This window comes from Schistocerca cancellata, chromosome 9 (genome assembly GCF_023864275.1).
Source record: "Schistocerca cancellata isolate TAMUIC-IGC-003103 chromosome 9, iqSchCanc2.1, whole genome shotgun sequence".
In the NCBI taxonomy this organism is placed as follows: domain Eukaryota; kingdom Metazoa; phylum Arthropoda; class Insecta; order Orthoptera; family Acrididae; genus Schistocerca; species Schistocerca cancellata.
In genome coordinates, this window is record NC_064634.1 from 388,957,576 (window position 1) to 388,977,560 (window position 19,985).

Genomic DNA, 19,985 nt, shown 5'->3' on the forward strand with positions numbered 1-19,985 from the left:
TTCGAGAAGGCCTATGATAGCATACACCGACAGACACTCTTAAACACCATGAAAGAATTTGAAATACCATTAAAATTAATCAAATTAGTTAAAATGTGTTTGGAAGAAACCATATGCAAAGTTAAGACACCTGCAGGAGAGACTGAAAATTTTAAGGTGTACACTGGACTGAGACAAGGGGATGCCATCTCACCTATTCTATTTAATATTATCTTAGAGAAGATTGATAGAGAATTCACCAAAACTAATCCACAAGGGATCCAACTGCAGGGACAGAACATTACTAGACTTGCTTATGCAGATGATGTAGCCTTAATAAGCACTTCAAAAGCTGAATTAATCAGGATGATGCAAAATTATTACAAAATAGCTGAGAAAGCTGGACTTCATGTGAATGAAGAAAAGACAGAATATCTAGTCATAAGTAAAAAACTCCAAAAGAATACACCACTGACCGTAAATGGTCTCACTTTCAAGGCAGTTGACCACTTCAAGTACTTAGGGAGTCTTTTTAGCAGAGACAATAGAGCAGAAATAGAAATAGACGCCCGTCTAGCAGCAGCTAATAGAACTTTTTACAGCTGTATCAAAATTTTAAGGATGAGATCACTTAGTACTGAATTCAAAATCCGTTTTTATCAGTCAACTATTGTACCAGTAGCATTATATGGATGTGAAGCTATTACATTCAGGAAAAAAGATGAAGAAAAACTGTTGATATTTGAAAGAAAAATACTAAGAAAAATATTTGGACCAATCTTCGATGAAAATGTCATGGAGTGGAGGATAAGGAAAAATGAAGAACTACGGGAGCTGTACAAACATAGTACCATTGTGGAAATGTTAAAGAAGAGAAGACTGAACTGGGCTGGTCATGTAGCAAGGATGCCGGAGAACAGACTACCCAAAATAGCATCCACTAAGAAATTAGAAGGAAAGAGAAGAAGAGGAAGACCTCGAATTAGGTGGATGGAGAATATCCGGGAAGATGCAGCTAGGATGGGCATCAACTCTGATTGGACAACAATTTCCCTGGATAGAAATAATTGGAAGAGGCTCGTAGAGCAGGTGTATGGTCGACAAGGCCTTAGCCACGTGTAAAGTAAAAGTAAAGGGGTGGTGTGGCGCCGCTGCATGGACTGCCCTTTTGTTTCTGGTTCGAAGTGATGAACCCATTTTTCATCGCCTGTGACGATGTTCGACAAAAAGCTTTCACGATCAGCCTCCTAATGCTCAAGCAATTCCACATAGCTGGTGTTTCGTTGCTCTTTTGGTCTTCTACTAGGCGGCATGAGTACCGTAACTAGTAGAAGAGTAACAACGGAGACGTTCAGTTGGTAGCGAGGTATTTTGTTTGTGATCCGATCATCTCGAATGAGAGTGTCCACACGTTCCAACATTGTAGGAGTCACAGTTCTGTGCGGCTGGCCGGCGCGCGGGACAGGTTTGCGCAACCTTTTTGCGATAATGACATACAACTCGCCCAACGACTCACCGTGCTTTTGTTCACTGCCAGGTCTCTGTAGACATTCTGCAAGCGCCTACGAATATCTGCGATGCTCTGGCTTTCCGCCAAAAGAAACTCAGTGACAACTCTCTGCTTGAAATGCACCTCTGTTAGAGACACCTTTAGAAGGATACGTATAGCGGCGCCACCTCTCGGAACCTCATGAAACGACAGGGGCTGAAGCAGGAATGTTCCACGACGTCCCACAACAAATTACACATTTCTTCAACAGAAATTGACCGAGAAAAGGTGCATATAAGCTAATACTTCATTTAGTAAACCCACCCACACTGCTGTGTATCACTGGTAAGGTGCAACTAACACCGCTGGAAAAACAAACCCGAATCAGAACAGGGCAGTACAGAAGGCAATGTTGAGGATGAACAGTTAAGTCGGCATAAATGTTGTTAACAGGAGGTACTGTAAGTGTATGGAACAAATACGATTTTAAACATTAGTTGTTCAGCATAGATACAGAGACAAATAATCATAACAAATCAAACTAAACGAAATTCTTCTGTAAGGACCTATCGAAGATCACGGTACATTTATATCAAAAAACTACAAAAATATTCCTAACACACCCCAGGAAATTTTGTTTGGCCGTATTTTCCAGCGTAGGGCAAGTTCAATGAAACTCATGCTACTAATACACTATAATGTACCATTTTCTGATAGGTGGAAGGTTTCTGACTTGGGGCCACTATGGAATGTTTACGATCGGTGGCAAACTTATGTACCTAACAATATTGTGCGCTGTAAAAATAAGAAGTCTTTGTGAAAATAGCGCGGGCCGGGGTGGCCGAGTGGTTCTAAGCGCTACAGTCTGGAACCGCGGGACCGCTACGGTCACAGGTTCGAATCCTGCCTCGGGCATGGATGTGTGTGATGTCCTTAGGTTAGCTAGGTTTAAGTAGTTCTAAGCCTAGGGGATTGATGACCTCAGGGTTAGTTAGGTTTAAGCAGTCCTAAGTCTAGGGGACTGATGACTTCAGATGTTAAGTCCCATATTGCTCACGGCCATTTGAACAAATTTGATCCAATGTCCAATCTGGATGACCTCGTGTCCGCTGCAGTCGTAAGTGGCGGTGTCTTTGCGTCAACACTGGGACACGTATGGAGCCGTCTGATGCAGGAGTGAATTGTTGGGTACGAAGAAAAAACTTATTTATTACATAATTTCACTATTTTTCTTTGAATTTTCCAGTCCAGAACACGGCACTACCACCCTTAATGCGGATGGTTGATATTAAATCTCTTATATTGAGCAGAATGATAATGATGTTACATTTGAAAAATTCCGGACTTGTGCACATTTAAAAATTAAAAATAAAAACATCTGTAAGAAGTTCATTTTAGTCTTCTAATTGGGTATTTTCTTTCACCAATGCATGTCCATATAAAATTCACTGGAGCTATGTTCCACATACTGAACGATTTTGTGAAGGTCCTCCATCTTTTGCTTTTTTATAAGCATTTCGCTAGAAGGATATCATACATTTCTATATAGTTCAACACGCTGCCTTAGGCCAACATTAATATAATGATAGAGTTGTTGGAATCATAAATGAAGTGATGAAGTGAACTTACACTAAAATAAATTCTCTCACTCCTCTATTTGAAGGATATTTCTAAGGAGGCAACTGTCGTCTTGTAGAACCGATTAACTTAAGGGACAAAAATCCTAAATAATACGAAATCACCTGCATTCTTCACCAATTATTTTGGCATCTACATGCATTCCAGAGCAGTTATTATAAGATGCTCCTCTCAGTCTTACTTGTTTTATTAGGCTACGTCACATGTTCAACATTTGGCATCCACTTTTGAGGTATTCCCGACATTTGCGACCCAATGTGTCTTAAATTAAGTGTCTCAGTATCATCTACGTCGCATCGGAGGTTGTTAAACGGTAATAAGAATCAACCTGTACAGCTAATACATTAAGGCGTAGGGGTGGACATGGGCCGGTAACTAAATATTTTTGCACTACATACTTGTTTCATTAATTTTTCATCTAAGACCGAGGAAAATAAGTAACCAGCCAAGAGAAATCAGCTAACGGTGAAAATAATTTTGGAAAAAGGTACAGTGGATGGAAGGAGATGGAAAGGCACGGTTTAACGTGTCGCCGATTGTTGTATCTGAACTTTTCTATAGTTTAATATAATTTCTATGCACATACTGAAGTTACACGATTGTCAGCTTTGTGTTAACTTTTTAGTTTGTTGCGTTCCCATATGTTATAGTATAGCTGTACAGAATTACTGCTTTGTGTTCCATGACAAGAAACGTGTGCATTAGTATACCGGCTATTTCAACAATTACAACTGACGGCCGCTAACTGCAAACATGTTACCAACATAAAAATCACTATCTTATTACCAACGTAAAGGGTATGACGTCATTAGAGACACAGCGGTAGTTTAGCTCTGGAAGTACAGAAAACGGAATGGATTTGACCTTATTGGAGAAACCCTCTCAGCACACAGCTGGAATGATTTGAGACAACAACAGAAAAATTAAAGCCAAAATAAAGCACACAACGTCATCAGAGATGAAGCGTTATTTTAGCTGATGTATTATAGAAAAAGAAATGGGCATGGTGTTATTGGAAAAATTCTCCCAGAATGAAGCTTCAATGACTAGGAGCAACAACTGGAAAATAGAATCGGGATGGCTGAATCGTTATTTCCGAAGACGGGTCCAGTGCCTTAGCATAAATATGACAGGTAGGACATGAAACCCAACAATATACTTATAGAGTGGTATTTCATGTAAGAGAAAACTGAAAACCAAATAGGGGAGACCAGGCCAATGCCATTTAGCTGGGTAATACCATGCACCGCTTTTTCTAGTTTCCTAGAGGGACTAAAGAGCGCCGCGTAGTGCTGCCACATAGTGGAAGGAACTACAATCAATCAGATACAGAGAAATCGTGAACTTTTAAAGCCGCAGTCGTTTTTGAGAACCGGTTTCATTTGATTTCGACTGTTTTGTTTTCAAATCAGCAGATCATGAGTGAAATATGTTAATAGTAACAAGCTCGATTTAATTGCGCATTTATTGGACTTGTTTTAAACATGAAATGTTAGCGCTTAAACATCGTTGGGTTAGAATAAAAAATGCTAGGTCACGTCACGGGGCAGTACCACACAGGATGCACGGTATTACCCCATGGTGAAAGCTATTGCTCCTTATAGTAATTCGTTTTCGTGTTTTCGTGAATTGTAGTTTTGGAAGCATGTGCTATCTTAAACGCTGTTTTTTACCGCAGACAGTGAGGAAAAAAGTCAGAACACCTGAAAGGGGGAGTGGGTGGACCGAACATGAATTGAATTGTGCACTCCACGATGTTATAGAAAACTGAAAGCCGTAGAGGAGCTGCAAGATTGTACGGAATACCTTTTTCACTTTTAAGATAGGTTAAAAATTGGAGACCGTTCTAAAGCAAGCTTAGGAAGAAAATTACATTTTCTAAAGCACAGGAAAATGACATAGCTAAGCATACGCTTTCGTTAACATGGACATTTTATGGAATATCTTCAATGGAGTTGAGAGGATCAGTGTATGAATATGCTGAGCCAAATAATATTCATCATAATTTTACTAAACAATCTAAAATAGCTGTAAAGAATTGGCTCACTGGGTCTCAGAAGAAATCCTTCAGGCAGCATTCGAAAGCCTGAGGCTACCAGTCTTAACCGGATCTTAGCGTTTTAACACAAGTGAAGTTACTCTTTTTCTCGAACCTCACCGCTCTAACGGACGTCCATGAGTTCAATGCCTCTAGAATTTACAGTTGATGAAACGCGGATATCAACAGTTCAAAAACCAGGAAACGTTTTAGCACCCAAAGGCTCTAGACAAGTGGGCTCAGCAACAAGCTGGAAGCGTGGGAAGAACATTACGAGGTGCATTCAAGTTCTAAGGCCTCCGATTTTTTTTCTCCGGACTGGAAAGGGATAGAAACATGTGCATTGTTTTAAAATGAGGCCACATTCACTGTCAATACGTCACAGAGATGGCAGCACCGTACGGCAGATGGAATTTTACCGCCAGCGGCGAGAATGAGAACTGTTTTAAATACTTAAAATGGCGACGTTTTCCTTACTTGAACAGCGTGCAATCATTCGTTTCCTGAATTTGCGTGGTGTGAAACCAATTGAAATCCATCGACAGTTGAAGGAGACACGTGGTGATGGAGTTATGGATGTGTCGAAAGTGCGTTCGTGGGTGTGACACTTTAATGAAGGCAGAACATCGTGTGACAACAAACCGAAACAACCTCGGGCTCGCACAAGCCGGTCTGACGACATGATCGAGAAAGTGGAGAGAATTGTTTTGGGGGATCGCCGAATGACTGTTGAACAGATCGCCTCCAGACTTGGCATTTCTGTGGGTTCTGTGCACACAATCCTGCATGACGACCTGAAAATGTGTCATCCAGGTTGGTGCCACGAATGCTAACGGACGACCACATGGCTGCCCATGTGGCATGTTGCCAAGCAATGTTGACGCGCAACGACAGCATGAATGGGACTTTCTCTTCGTCGGTTGTTACAATGGATGAGACGTGGATGCCATTTTTCAATCCAGAAACAAAGCGCCAGTCAGCTCAATGGAAGCACACAGATTCACCGCCACCAAAAAGATTTCGGGTAACCGCCAGTGCTGAAAAAATGATGGTGTCCATGTTCTGGGACAGCGAGGGCGTAATCCTTACCCATTGCGTTCCAAAGGGCACTACGGTAACAGGTGCATCCTACGAAAATGTTTTGAAGAACAAATTCCTTCCTGCAATGCAACAAAAACGTCCGGGAAGGGCTGTGCGTGTGCTGTTACACCAAGACAACGCACCCGCACATCGAGCTAACGTTACACAACAGTTTCTTCGTGATAACTTTGAAGTGATTCCTCATGCTCCCTACTCACCTGACCTGGCTCCTAGTGACTTTTGGCTTTTTCCAACAATGAAAGACACTCTCCGTGGCCGCACATTCACCAGCCGTGCTACTATTGCCTCAGCGATTTTCCAGTGGTAAAAACAGACTCCTAAAGAAGCCTTCGCCGCTGCCATGGAATCATGGCGTCAGCGTTGTGAAAAATGTGTACGTCTGCAGGGCGATTACGTCGAGAAGTAACGTCAGTATCATCGATTTCGGGTGAGTAGTTAATTAGAAAAAAAAAATCGGAGGCCTTAGAACTTGAATGCACCTCGTACAACGTGTTGTGCAGTAAGTGTCAGTGGGGTGTACGTGCCTTCCATGTTTATTTTTCCTCGGCTTAGGTTGACTCCTGCACTACAGAGAGGGAAGCCACCGAAATCAATGTATGAATGTAGCAAGAATGGTTGGAGGATCTCTTTCCAAAGTGGTTGAAGGATTTTGTTAACTTTACCGAGTCATCTAACAACCACACCATTCTTTTGCTTTTTGACAATCACACTACCCCTGTATCCCTAGAAGCCTTTCTGAAGGACAATGGGTAATAGTGGTAACACTACCACCTCATTGATCTCACGGGCTATAACCTTTAGATGTGGCTTTTTTAGCAGCTTGAAGGCTTTATTTCATCAAAAGTGTGACAGTTTTATGAAGTGTAGCCCCCACCAGACAATAACACCCTATGACATTTGTTCTGCCTTTAGCAAAGTCTTCACGAGGATTGTAAACATTAAAGAGTGTCTGTGGCCTCTAGATCCTACCAAATTTAGTGACGACGACTTCATGCTTTTGCACCCAGAAGAAGAGACAGCATTACGACCACTAATTGTTCAGAATGGCAGCGCTAAAAATGACGAACGTAATGAGACAGCTGTGCTTTGTTCTCCAAAGACAACGACCGGTGTCCTGGATGATGCAGACAAAGACTTAGGCCCACAAGTTCAGTCTGCAGCTGGGCTACAAGTCAAAGATATTTCTCCATTACTAAGCCCTCTTAAATTGAAGAAAAGTGGCAGACAACAACATTCCTCAATTTTTACTTTGAGTCCCAACCAAGTTAGTTTAAAAAATGGTGCAGAGAGTAAAACAGCAAAAATAAGAAAGAAAAGAAAGTGAATTATCTTCAGGAAAATCAGACTTAAAGCCTAAGGGAAAAAGCATGTTCAGAAAGTGTGCATCAATCTGGCATAATGAAATGTCGACGGGACATTTCTTTTGAGTCTGTATTAGATGATGTTTTGACCCATCGTCGTACAAACTCTGTAGTGACGATGAAATAGATGACACTGACCCCTTCGGAGAAACTCGCGTTACAAGAATCTTTGGAACTTTGACTGACAACGATTCTGTTTGTCTACTCTGTGGAGAATTTGGGAAAAACAGGGAGCTGTGGTTTCGGCGTGTGATTTGAAGTGTATGGGTTCATTCAGAGTGCAGTGGATGTAACATTGCTGAAACGTATGTTTGTGACTACTGCCGTTGAAATACGCGCTAAATGTGAACAAAAGGATTTTTTATTTTTTACTCTCTGTTGGAACTTTATAAATTTTGAAAATTACGTTATTGAACTGTAAGTAAATAAGTCCGAATTTTTTCATCTGCTTCATTTTTACAAAGTTTTCGCCATTTTATATGTTATTTTGTACTACGCCTTCAATGCATGATATTACCGCACCCCTTGCGGCAGTACTATGCAACGCAACATTTTTGTAAAACACCTGTAGAAATGTACATAGGTCTAATATATTAAATATGGAAACATAAACGTGTAGGGAATTGACTGTTTAACAAAATAAGATGTTCACCATATCAGTTGAGTTCGAAAAACAAGAAACATTTTTTAATAAATGCTTAAGCGCACGGTGTTTCCCCACTCTCCCCTAAGTCTACAGCGTTCATGGAGACGGAAAAATCATACACAAAATTAAAACTAGGTATCTGAAGAAAAGAAAATCCATCACTTCAGCACAGGAAAATCTGAAGGACGAAGACATCTCGAAAGATCTTGATTACGTTCCTATGGCATCAGAGAAGATACGAATGTCCTAGGCGGAAAGAACTGGGAAATGTAATACACAGCGTTGTAAAATCAGTAGTAAAGAATTTGCGTATCTTGTGAAGCTCTTTAATAATGATAATTCTGTGAGGGCAGGTTTTGCGTAGCTCTTTAATAATGACAATTTTGCGAGGGCAGCTTCCTTGGTACAATAAAATTATCTACATATAGAAAAATAGGATTTCGTTATAAAGGTGTAGAATCTTGCACATCAAATAAACACAATATTTTCGAATGTGTGAGAATGAATAATTCAGATAAATAATGATGTTGATCTTAATGTTATTCGGCATCATTCCGCGGTTTGCGTAACTACTGAGCATGCCAAAGTCTCTCATAATCTGTCCAGTCGCGCATTTCTGCGAAGCAATGCTTCTTCTGTAGTAATTGATGCAATTAGCTGTTTAAGATACCAATATAGGAACACAAAAGTGTGTCACATCACGATGTCGCTGACAACAGTCTTCTTCTTCTTTCCATTAGCGCGCCGTCGTCCGAACATGAAATATGACGCTCATAGCTGTCGCATAAAGCGGAACACCTGTTGCCAACTGAAGAGTGGGTTAAATACCACTAATTGAGCGGCAACCGCGGCGGGATGGCAGCGGGAAGGAAAGGCAGAGATTACAATGGCGCGTCATCATCCCATAATTTTTGGCGGCGAGAGGTCGCGCACCTCGGAACGTGTTTTAATTAACTAGCACCGTAGAGAAAAGGATTTTACAGCTATGTTCCGTCACCCCCACCCGGCAGCTCTCGGCTGCGCCCCCACCGAGCCGTCGCCCCTACCACTTTCCACTGGTCGGAACTTAGGGGAGAGAACGCGGGAACTGTGATTCGCTAAAGTGGATGCCATTCCGGCGTCACCGGAAGAGCGAGACAATCTCCGCGAGTTTTGACCTACTGCGTGTCAGTTGGCTCGAGTGACAGGGGAGATAAACTTAACACTGACTCAGTAAGGGCTGACAAGTGTTTGCGTGTAAAAGAAGGAGCGTATATCGTGTCGATGTCCGCGACGTAGCAGCCGGCTGGCTCTGCCTGTCTATCGACGGTCGGTGGGACGGCGCATGCGCAGTGACGGCAGACCGTGCGCTGCTGTCTCTATGGCAACCAGCCGTGTTGCTAGGCAACGACCGGAGTCTGGTTCTTCGACCGCCGCTCCTGCCAACAGCGCACCGGTGAAATACTCTGGCAGAAGCAGTTGTCCCCGGAGCATCGTACAATGTATTACGCAGTCGTTAGCGCCTGCGCGCGCGGGGTCTAACATCCGAAAGCCGTCAAGCGCGCATCTTGCCCGACTGTGGATCGAAATGAAAACATTTAACTCAAGTTTCCCAGCTGCAACAATCAATGACCGAGAATAGAGGGCTCATATTCCATACAGCGGAGGTTGAATTAAATCTTTAACCTCTAGTATTGGCGGCATACTGTAGTGTACCATATCTGATTCAAGTCCCCAGCATACGAAAATTAATCAAGACTGGTTCAGTGCGACCACACGGCAGCAAACAACAAAAAATTATCAGTTACGCTAAGTGTAACAATTCAGATTACAATCTCTCGTATTTCCAAGCGAACCAATAAAAATGTTTGGAAATGGAAGGTTCTTTACCAATGCAAATATGGAAATTCATGTATTATGCAACAATTTTTTTTTATTTTCGAAACTGAACAATGATCTGGTGGTGGAAGATCTCATGGCTATGCAATAACACGCAATAATATCGCCACCGATACTCTTTAATGAGGGTATGTGAAGAAAGTGCTTGGGCTCCAATCATCTTACAAGAACATTGCAGCCCATGATGGCGAGGAACCTTCTTACGTCAGTTGATTCCGCAGGATTATGCAAACATTGCGTTCAGAAAGTTTGGTTGTCATCAGTAAAAGGGCCGCTGATATGGTTATTAATAATACTGCTTACGTGTTAATCAATCACGAAATGACGCGCAAAGCTGTCGTCCAGAGTAACGTTAATATTTTCAAACAGCCATGTGTTATGTTGCGATGGTTGTTGATGCACCTACAGGAAATAAGGTTGATGAAGTACACTATGTTTATCCTTCTGTATGTCTGTGAAGTGGTGCGCGAGTCGGAGGTAATGGGTGAGGACCTAGCTGTGGTATCGACTTTCTGAAACCATCTGTAATGGATACGATAACAGATACACATGTAAGAGAGTGTGAGTTCGAATCTCGCCTGACACACAAATATTGTTCAATTTTTAAATCTTTATCGAACTTACTTCGATTATTATTTTCATTTATTTAACTGGTTTAAATGTTAATTTTATTTCTATTCCTTTGTCACATAATTTTAATCACCGCATGAAATAACAGCTTCACATACAAGATATTGTGGGTTTGAATCTCGCCAGGTGCACAATTTTTCTTTTATTTTTAAATCTTTATCGAAATTACTTCGATCATTATTTTTATTCAATTAATTGGTTTAAATGTAATTTTTATTTCTATTCCTTTGTCACATCATTTTAATCACCGTATGAACTTTTTCATTTGTTTCATTTTTCTTTATATCATTCTTTCTCCAACCATAATTTTAGAGAATATGAATTTTATTATATTTACTAATTATTTGAGAATTCCGATCTGTCAGTTAACGAGCAAAAGAGGAAATAATCTGTTTATCTTTTTGCAATGGTGTGAAAAATGTATTTTTATTACCAGATCTGCAATTATTTTGCTCAGTAATCGTCATACAAACATTTAAAACATAACCTAAATGCCTATTACGCTATGCCTATTGCACTATGGACAAATTAAGTCAGACGAAAATTTAAATGAAAAACAGTTTTATAAGCAAAACGAAATTCAAGCAAAATACCAAATAGATGTTATGAACGCAATAATGTGAACGAAATAAACTGGGTAATAAAACAAAAGAAATTAAATCGAAATTAATCATAAAATTAATTAAAAACACACGAACAAAGATTTCAAGTCAAGGAAGAATGACAAGAAGAAAAATGAGAGCAAGTGAAGAAGTTGATGTAAGATTAAAATTATGTGACAAAGGTGTGGAATTTAAAAATTACGTTTAAATCGATCAATCGAATAAAAACGGTGGTCAAAGTCATTTCGATAATGATTTAAAAATAAAAAAAATACTTATAGCACATGAGGAGATTCGAACCCACAATCTCCTACATGCAAAGCTTTTAGCCTGTCCATTACGGCATGCAAGCAAACCATGTAACAACACTTTTTTAACGCTATTGAGTGTCACACAAAATTCCGAATTTTTTTTCGTCAATTACTTGCAAACGAGGGTCCACCAGGATGAATGGCTGCAGCGTGTGATACCTGGGGTCTTAACCTTCAACACCGTATAGATAGTTTCAAAAAGTCAATCGCACCGCTGGGGAACTTTCCTCTTTCGTGCATTCGAGAAGGAGTGGTCTTCATATTATTGTCCTAATTTACGTTTCGTGTACCTTCTACCAGACCGAATCATTGCTCCATTCTCTCCGGCTGGGTCAACGTTCCGCCTTTTTAACAATCTCCACCTCGACGAAGCGTGATATCTTGCTACAATTCAACCCCTTGGGAAAGTCCATTACAGTACTCTGAGCAGCCACAATTTCACGAAGAGAAGAAAAGATTTAAATAACATCTTTGCGATTCCTCGCGTTTCTTTTCAGTGACAGAAGGGATGTCGCAGTTACAACCAGCATCTTTAGTTGGAGGCGCCAAACCGAAAACGTTAGGTATCATAAGGTGGACCGCTCTAACCTGTCTTCCGATAGAAGTCAAGAAATGTTGCACCTGCCTTCCTCGTACATATAACGTAAAACCGTATACATATAACGTAAAACCGTAACAGTAACCACAGCGTATATTTCACTAAGAAAGGACCAAGACTTGACCTAATATAGATACAAGGCCACTGGATTTCATGCCCCCCACAAGTTAAGTATTTACACTGAAGAGTCAAGGAAATAGGTAAACCTGCAAAATACCGTGTAGGGCTCCCGCGAGCACGCGGAAGTTCCGCAACACAACGTACCATGGACCCGACTAATGTCTGAAGTAGTGCTGGAGGGAATTGTCACGTGAATCCTGTAGCGCTGTCCATGAATTCGTAAGAGTAGGGGGTGGGGGGGGGGTGGAGATCACTTCTGAACAGCACACTCCAACGCATCCCAGATATGCTCAATAATGCTCATGTCTGGGGAGTTTGGTGGGCAGCGGAAGTTTTTAAACTCAGGAGAGTGTTCCTGGAGCCACCCTGCAGCAATTCTGAAGGTGTGGGAAGTCGCATTGTCTCGCTGAAATTGCCCAAGCCCGTCGTAATGCACAACGAAGATGCATGGATGCACGTGATCAGACAGGATGCTTACTTACGTGTCACCTGTCAGAGTCGTATCTGGATGAATCAGGGGTCCCATATCACTCCAACCGTACACGCCCCACACCATTACAGAGCCTCCACAAGCTTCAACAGTACCCTGCTAACATGCAGGGTCCGTGGATTCTTGAGGTTGTCTTCATACCCTTCATACCCGTACACGCCCATCCGCTCTACACAATTTGAAAAGAGACTCGTCCGACCAGGCAACATGTTTCCAGTCATCAACAGTCCAATGTCGGCGTCGGCGGGCCCAGGCGAGGCATAAAGCTATGTGTCGTGCAGTCATCAAGAGTACACTAGTGGACCTTCGGCTCCGAAAGCCCATATCGGTGATGTTCCATTGAATGGTTAGCACGCTGACACTTGTTGACGGCCCACCACTGAAATCTGCAGCAATTTGCGGAAGTGTTGCTCTTCTGTTACGTTGAACGATTCTCTTCAGTCGTCGTTGGTCCCGCTCTTTCAGGATCTTTTTCCGGCCGCAGCGATGTCGGAGATTTGATGTTTTACCGGACACCTGATATTCACGGTACACTCGTGAAATGGTCGTACGGGAAAATCCCTACTTCATCGCTACCTCGGAGCTACTGTGTCCCATTGCTCATGCGTCGACTATAACGCCACGTTGAAACTCACTTAAATCTTGATAACTTGCTATTGTAGCAGCAATAACCTACGTAAAGACTGCGCCAGACACTTGTTTTATATAGGTGTTGCCGACCGCAGCGCCGTATTCTGCCTGTTTACATACCTGTATCTCCGTATTTGATTACCTATGCCTATACCAGTTTCCTCGTTGCTTCAGTGTAGATTTGATGAGAGTTTCTTGCTAGTCATTGTACAACTGCTGAGCATCAACAAATCTTTCTCCATTTCGCAATAGGTTTATATAGCTGTGGAGGTCCTTCATACAGCCTCACAGCCATAGGCTTATGTTGTAGAATAATGCAGCATGTTTTATGGTCCAGCATTATGATGAGTTTGGACAACGAAAATCTCCTCTATAAAAGTCAATATGCATTTCGCAAATATAGTTCTTTAGAAACGCAGTTCGCTCTGTTCATCTACGAGAGATAGAGCGTCGCAGATAAAAGCGTTCACGAACCGGAAGACATTCGACGCAGTTGCACACTGTCGTTCAGTGAACAAAATACAAGCTTACGGAGTATCGTACCAGATTTGTGTTGGATTCACAGCTGCCTTGTAAATAGATCTCAACATGTCGTTCTTAACGGAACAAAATGGACAAATGCATAAGTAGGAGGGCTGTCCAATAAAGAATACTCATGATTTTGTTTTGACATCATACTTTTACTCATCCTTATAATTTTGATGGTTCTTCTCAAAATAGTCTCCTTTGTATGCGACGCAGTTGTCCCGGCGTTTCTGCCAGTCAACCAAGACAGGCTGGAAATCACGTTTCGGAAAGTTTTTCAGAATCGCCTCCGCAACCTTAATTATTCCTTCTTAAGGCGGAAAATGCCTCCATTATCGTGGTGCAACATCCGATCTGTTTCACGGACATGTGGACTTCTGCGCCTGCTATGGACTTGCAAAGTTTTCAGGACATTCCTGTAGTATTGTTCAGTTATTGAAGTGTGTGCAGGTACACTATTCCATGAACACAAAAAAATGAGATTGCAGTAAGTTATCCAGCAGAAGCAACCACATTTGCCTTTTTGGGGTTGATGATGAAGGAGAATTCAGCACTGAGCTTTGCTGTTTGATCTCAGGATCACAATGATGTAGGCAAGTTTCGTCGGCAGTGATTGCGATGGAAACAAACAGCGGAGCTTCCTCGAACATCAGCTTCCAACTTTTGTTCGGAAATCACAAATCTTGGAAAACACAGCGCACAAACACGTCTCGTGGGCAAATTTTCTGTCACTGCCTAGCGTTTTAGACATTTCAGAAAGTGTTCGTAAGATTATTCGCCGATCCTCTCTCACAAGGAGATTATTCGCCGATCCTCTCTCACAAGGATGAGATGGCAACGGTGTCGTACGGACAGTAACTGGTGTGACACTCCTCTCCCCTTTGAAACTGATTGTCTCTGTTCTTTTAAAAAAAATTAAACTGTCTTAGATCTGTACTGTAGGGAGAAACAGACTCTCCACAGGCCTCCTGTAACACTGCGGAGGCCTCAGCTGAAGATCTGGTGAGACGAAAGCATATTTTCAAAGCCGCACATTGTTCACCGCGCGCCACCTCCATTGTTGCGGTAAGTGATACTGGACAAGTGTCGGCTTACGTGCCTCTGACAGGCAGAAAACAGGAATGACAAAAAGGGAACCATAAATTTTTTTTGGATGTGAGGTCCGCCAGTTATGCAAAACACCGTTTTTCTCAGTACCCAAACATGTTTCGGCACCACTTTGCCATCATCAGTGGGTATTCGTTTTTATTTATTTTGCAATGTGAACATTTTTGTTAAATGATTATAAAATTATGTGCATTTTTAATCCAAACAACAGATCATTTCTTTTGTAAATACCTTTACATTTGGTGTACATGAATTTTCTGGATCACTTCTGTGTTAATTACTACAGGTAGCTTGTCATCTGCAACCAAACGATGTTGATGAGCAAGTTTTTTGCTGGGAGTTAACCTGTCTTCTAGAATGTAATTTAGTTTTGCGCAATGTTTTCGCGCCATTTTCGTATTTATTTACGTTTTCGTGTGGCAAGCACTTCCATTCTCCGCATCATGCTAAGATGTTGCGATGCATGCGTAACTATAAAAAGTATTTTCCACAAATAACGTAGTAAAACACTTTTTCACTAGACCAGAACACAGTGTGACTGTGGTTTGTTATGTGTCCCAGCCCAGTCAGTTTTCATTTGTTCACCAGAGAGCCGGCCACGGTGGCAATGCGGTTCTAGGCGCTTCAGTCCGAAACCGCGCGACTGCTACGGTCGCAGGTTCGAATCCTGCCTCGGGCATGGATGTGTGTGATGTCCTTAGGTTAGTTAGGTTTAAGTAGTTCTAAGTTCTAGGGGACTGATGACCTCAGATGTTAAGTCCCATTTGAACCAGAGCCATTTTCACCAGAGAGTTCGGCGCCAAGTTTTAATTTGTTTGCATTTTATCTTTGTGTGCGTGTGTGTGTGTGTGTGTGTACACTTTATCTGTTTGTGCTGTTTTTATTTGTAAAGTTTCTTTGATGTGTTAAATAGTGTGCCCTTGCAGAGTGTAGTGTATTCGTTTAAGACCTGTTTTCCTTCTGCTATTGCCTTCTGTATATGAAGTTTTCGTCAATGCCCAGTTTGCTGTATAGGCTGTGGCTGGGTTTTAGTATTCTTAAGTCTGTTTCTATTGTGGTTGGGTGGTGATTGTTGGCTACAAGGTGGTCAGCAAATGTGCTATGGGAACTGTTGCTTTTTAAAGCAAGGAAAGTATAGCTGAAGCCATGAACGACGGCGGCCGAGTTTAGGTTTGTTCTGCTCATCTACGTCATGCTTACTCCAACAGCCAATGCGCAGACTGAGCGCTTTGCTGTGAATGCCGTAGCTAGTGTGAACATTAAACACAATCGTAGCGAGTTGTCTATTGAATTTCTATTTCATTTCTTGTGAGTTGTCATCGCTGATGGTGGTGATAAGTTACAAATGCTGCATAAGCAAGCGAGAGACATAATTTGCAGGATATACGCTTTCTTCAAGCGTACCGCAACTGTTGCTTGGAATCGTGAAGAATGCAATCTCCGTCCGTGCCTCGACACGCACGAACCGCCATCGTTCGTGGATCGGACTACAGTAAGACGTGTTTGCTATATTTTAGGACAACAGAATATCATAAAGTTAAATTCTAGCAAGAGGAATTATGACCATAAAATAAATGATCATCACTTATTGAACAGCTCTCATAATTTCGGGAGTACCCCAATGGAGTGTTATAAGGGGTGTTTACAATTTATATTAAGATCTACTGGATAACGTAGAAGGTCCGTGGAGCTATTCGCAGAACATACTGTTGTCTTTTTTTAACTAGCACTCACTTTTGTATCTAGGTTAGTAGTAAAATTTTCTAACCGCCCACAGTAATAGTTATTTGTTGTTGTTGTGGTCTTCAGTCCCGAGACTGGTTTGATGCAGCTCTCCATGCTACTCTATCCTGTGCAAGCTTCTTCATCTCCCAGTACCTACTGCAGCCTACATCCTTATGAATCTGCTTAGTGTATTCATCTCTTGGTCTCCCTCTACGATTTTTACCCTCCACGCTGCCCTCCAATACTAAATTGGTGATCCCTTTATGCCTTAGAACATTTCCTGCCAACCGATCCCTTCTTCTAGTCAAGTTGTGCCACAAACTTCTCTTTTCCCCAATCCTATTCAATAACATGTCATTAGTTACGTGATCTACCCATCTAATCTTCAGCATTCTTCTGTAGCACCACATTTCGAGAGCTTCTATTCTCTTATGGTCCAAACTATTTATCGTCCATGTTTCACTTCCATACATGGCTACACTCCATACAAATACTTACAGAAACGACTTCCTAGCACTTAAATCTATAGTCGATGTTAACAAATTTCCCTTCTTCAGAAACGCTTTCCTTGCCATTGCCAGTCTACATTTTATATCCTCTCTACTTCGACCATCATCAGTTATTTTGCTCCCCAAATAGCAAAACTCCTTTACTACTTTAAGTGTCTCATTTCCTAATCTAATTCCCCCAGCATCACATTGAAACTGACTACAAATTTCACTATCAGGTACAGAGATCCACATATACATAGGGTGATTATCCTCGTTTCGCTTTTGTTGATGTTCATTTTATATCCTCCTTTCAAGAGACTATCCATTCCGTTCAACTGCTCTTCCAAGTCCTTTGCTGTCAGTGACAGAATTACAATGTCATCGGCAAACCTCAAAGTTTTTATTTCTTCTCCATGGATTTTAATACCTACTCCGAATTTTTCTTTTGTTTCCTTCACTGCAGGCTACAATCCTGTATCACTCCCTTCCCAACCACTGCTTCCCTTTCATGTCCCTCGACAACTGCCACCTGGTTTCTGTACAAATTGTAAATAGCCTTTCGCTCCCTGTATTTTACCCCTGCCACCTTCAGAATTTGAAAGAGAGTATTCCACTAAACATTGTCAAAAGCTTTCTCCAAGTCTACAAATGCTAGAAACGTAGGTTTGCCTTTCCTTAATCTAGCTTCTAAGATAAGTCGTAGGGCAAGTATTGCCTCACGTGTTCCAATATTTCTACGGAATCCAAACTGATCTTCCCCGAGATCGGCTTCTACTAGTTTTTCGATTCGTCTGTAAACAATTCGCGTTAGTATTTCGGAGCTGTGGCTTATTAAACTGATTATTCGGTAATTTTCACATCTGTCAACACCTGCTTTCTTTGGGATTGGAATTGTTATATTCTTCTTGAAGTCTGAGGGTATTTCGCCTGTCTCATACATCTTCCTCACCAGATGGTAGAGTTTTGTCAGGAAAGTAGGAAAGTTAACTTTACTTTACATAATTCATAAAGCAGAGTTACAGGATGTTAATGATATAATAATTGCTTACCAAATACTTCGTCACAGTTTCATAAAAACCTAATGAAAATGTTTTCAAAACGAATACTGCCTACCGCCCAACATGAAAACTGGAACATTCCTTAATGGGCGGTAGGGAACTACGGCTTATAGACGTTCCACGATTGGTGCATGGGCAAGCAGTTGACACTGTAGCTTATTGCCCATAAATAGGTGAAGCGGTCCTCTAGTACGATTACAATATTGACGACAAATCACGGGGAACAGCAAGGCTTCGTTTTACTAGTTGCGAAATTTGTCTCAGCGTGTTGCGGAATACACTTGCGACACGCTGTCCGATGCGCGCTGCAGAACTAGAGATGGGCAAACTCGTTCATCCTTGGGAACTAGTTCACTGGTTATAGCTCTTTTTTGGGAACCGTTCATTTTAACTCGTTCACCATTCATTTGTGCTTGGTATCCGGTTCTTATGAAAAATTTAAAATTAGTAGCATAGGTGACTGAAGATGGAAGGCGCGAAGAGGGGGCATTTACCTCCGTCCTGGAGTACAGAGTTTGAATTCATAACAGAATTCTCACACACTTGTAATTTTCGTGATTCTGCAAAACCTCTCGTTTAGCCAAATGTAGCGTTATGTGGCTGATCGCAGTGACATATGAGGTGGCGCACGAAAACCCGGCCCCGAGTACAGACTGCTCGCCAATTATGCAGGATTTGTTGACCGATATGAGCAGAATAGATAAACATGTAATAATTAGGCAGTGAAGAAATAACAAATAAGCTAATGGAAACAACAACTTCGAAACAATAGATGACGATTGGTAGGCAACAATGAGCAGTCTAGTACTCGGGGCCGATTATTCGTGTGCCATCCTGTACCACTGAAATAATATAGTAGAAGTTATCATATTTTCTTTACAAAATGTGACACCAGACACTCGATTATGGGACGCGGACTTCATTCAGTTGCAAGTCGGTCTGCCTTCAATAACAATGAACATGCTTTTTTACCTGGCATAAAAAAAACGGAAAATGACCATTCGTGTGTGCCGTGCCGACTTCCTTTGTTTGTGTAATAAAAAAAAGTTGCCTTTTTACAAGTAGTTTTTATGCTGTTTATTGAAATAGTGAAGTAAGCTGATATGCCGTTTTGTTACCTGAAAAGATGTATGTATTACATTCCACGTAATTTTATGTAATCTACGTAATTATAAAATACATTTTAATTCCCGGTCATGGACGCTGAACAGAATACGAAAATAATCAGAAGTTCAGAGTTCAAAAAAGATTTGAAACAGATCTAGAATAGGTGTGCGCAGCAAACGAAACGAATAACTCTATACTGAACTATGAGCTGTCGGCAGTGGAACTGCGACGAGTGGCCACGCGAAGAAGGAAGAGTCCGGCCGAGCGAGAGCGAGACCGAGACAGATGGGAACGGGACCGAGGCTGGAACGAGACCGGCCGACGTGCCTTTGCAGGAATGAGACCGACCGTTTCCCGTTCCCGGGAACTAAAGTAGAAAGCCGGGACCAAAGTGAACAATGAAAGACCGTTCCTTAGAATTCGTTCATCGCCCGTTCCGTTCATCTTGATGAACCGTCCCT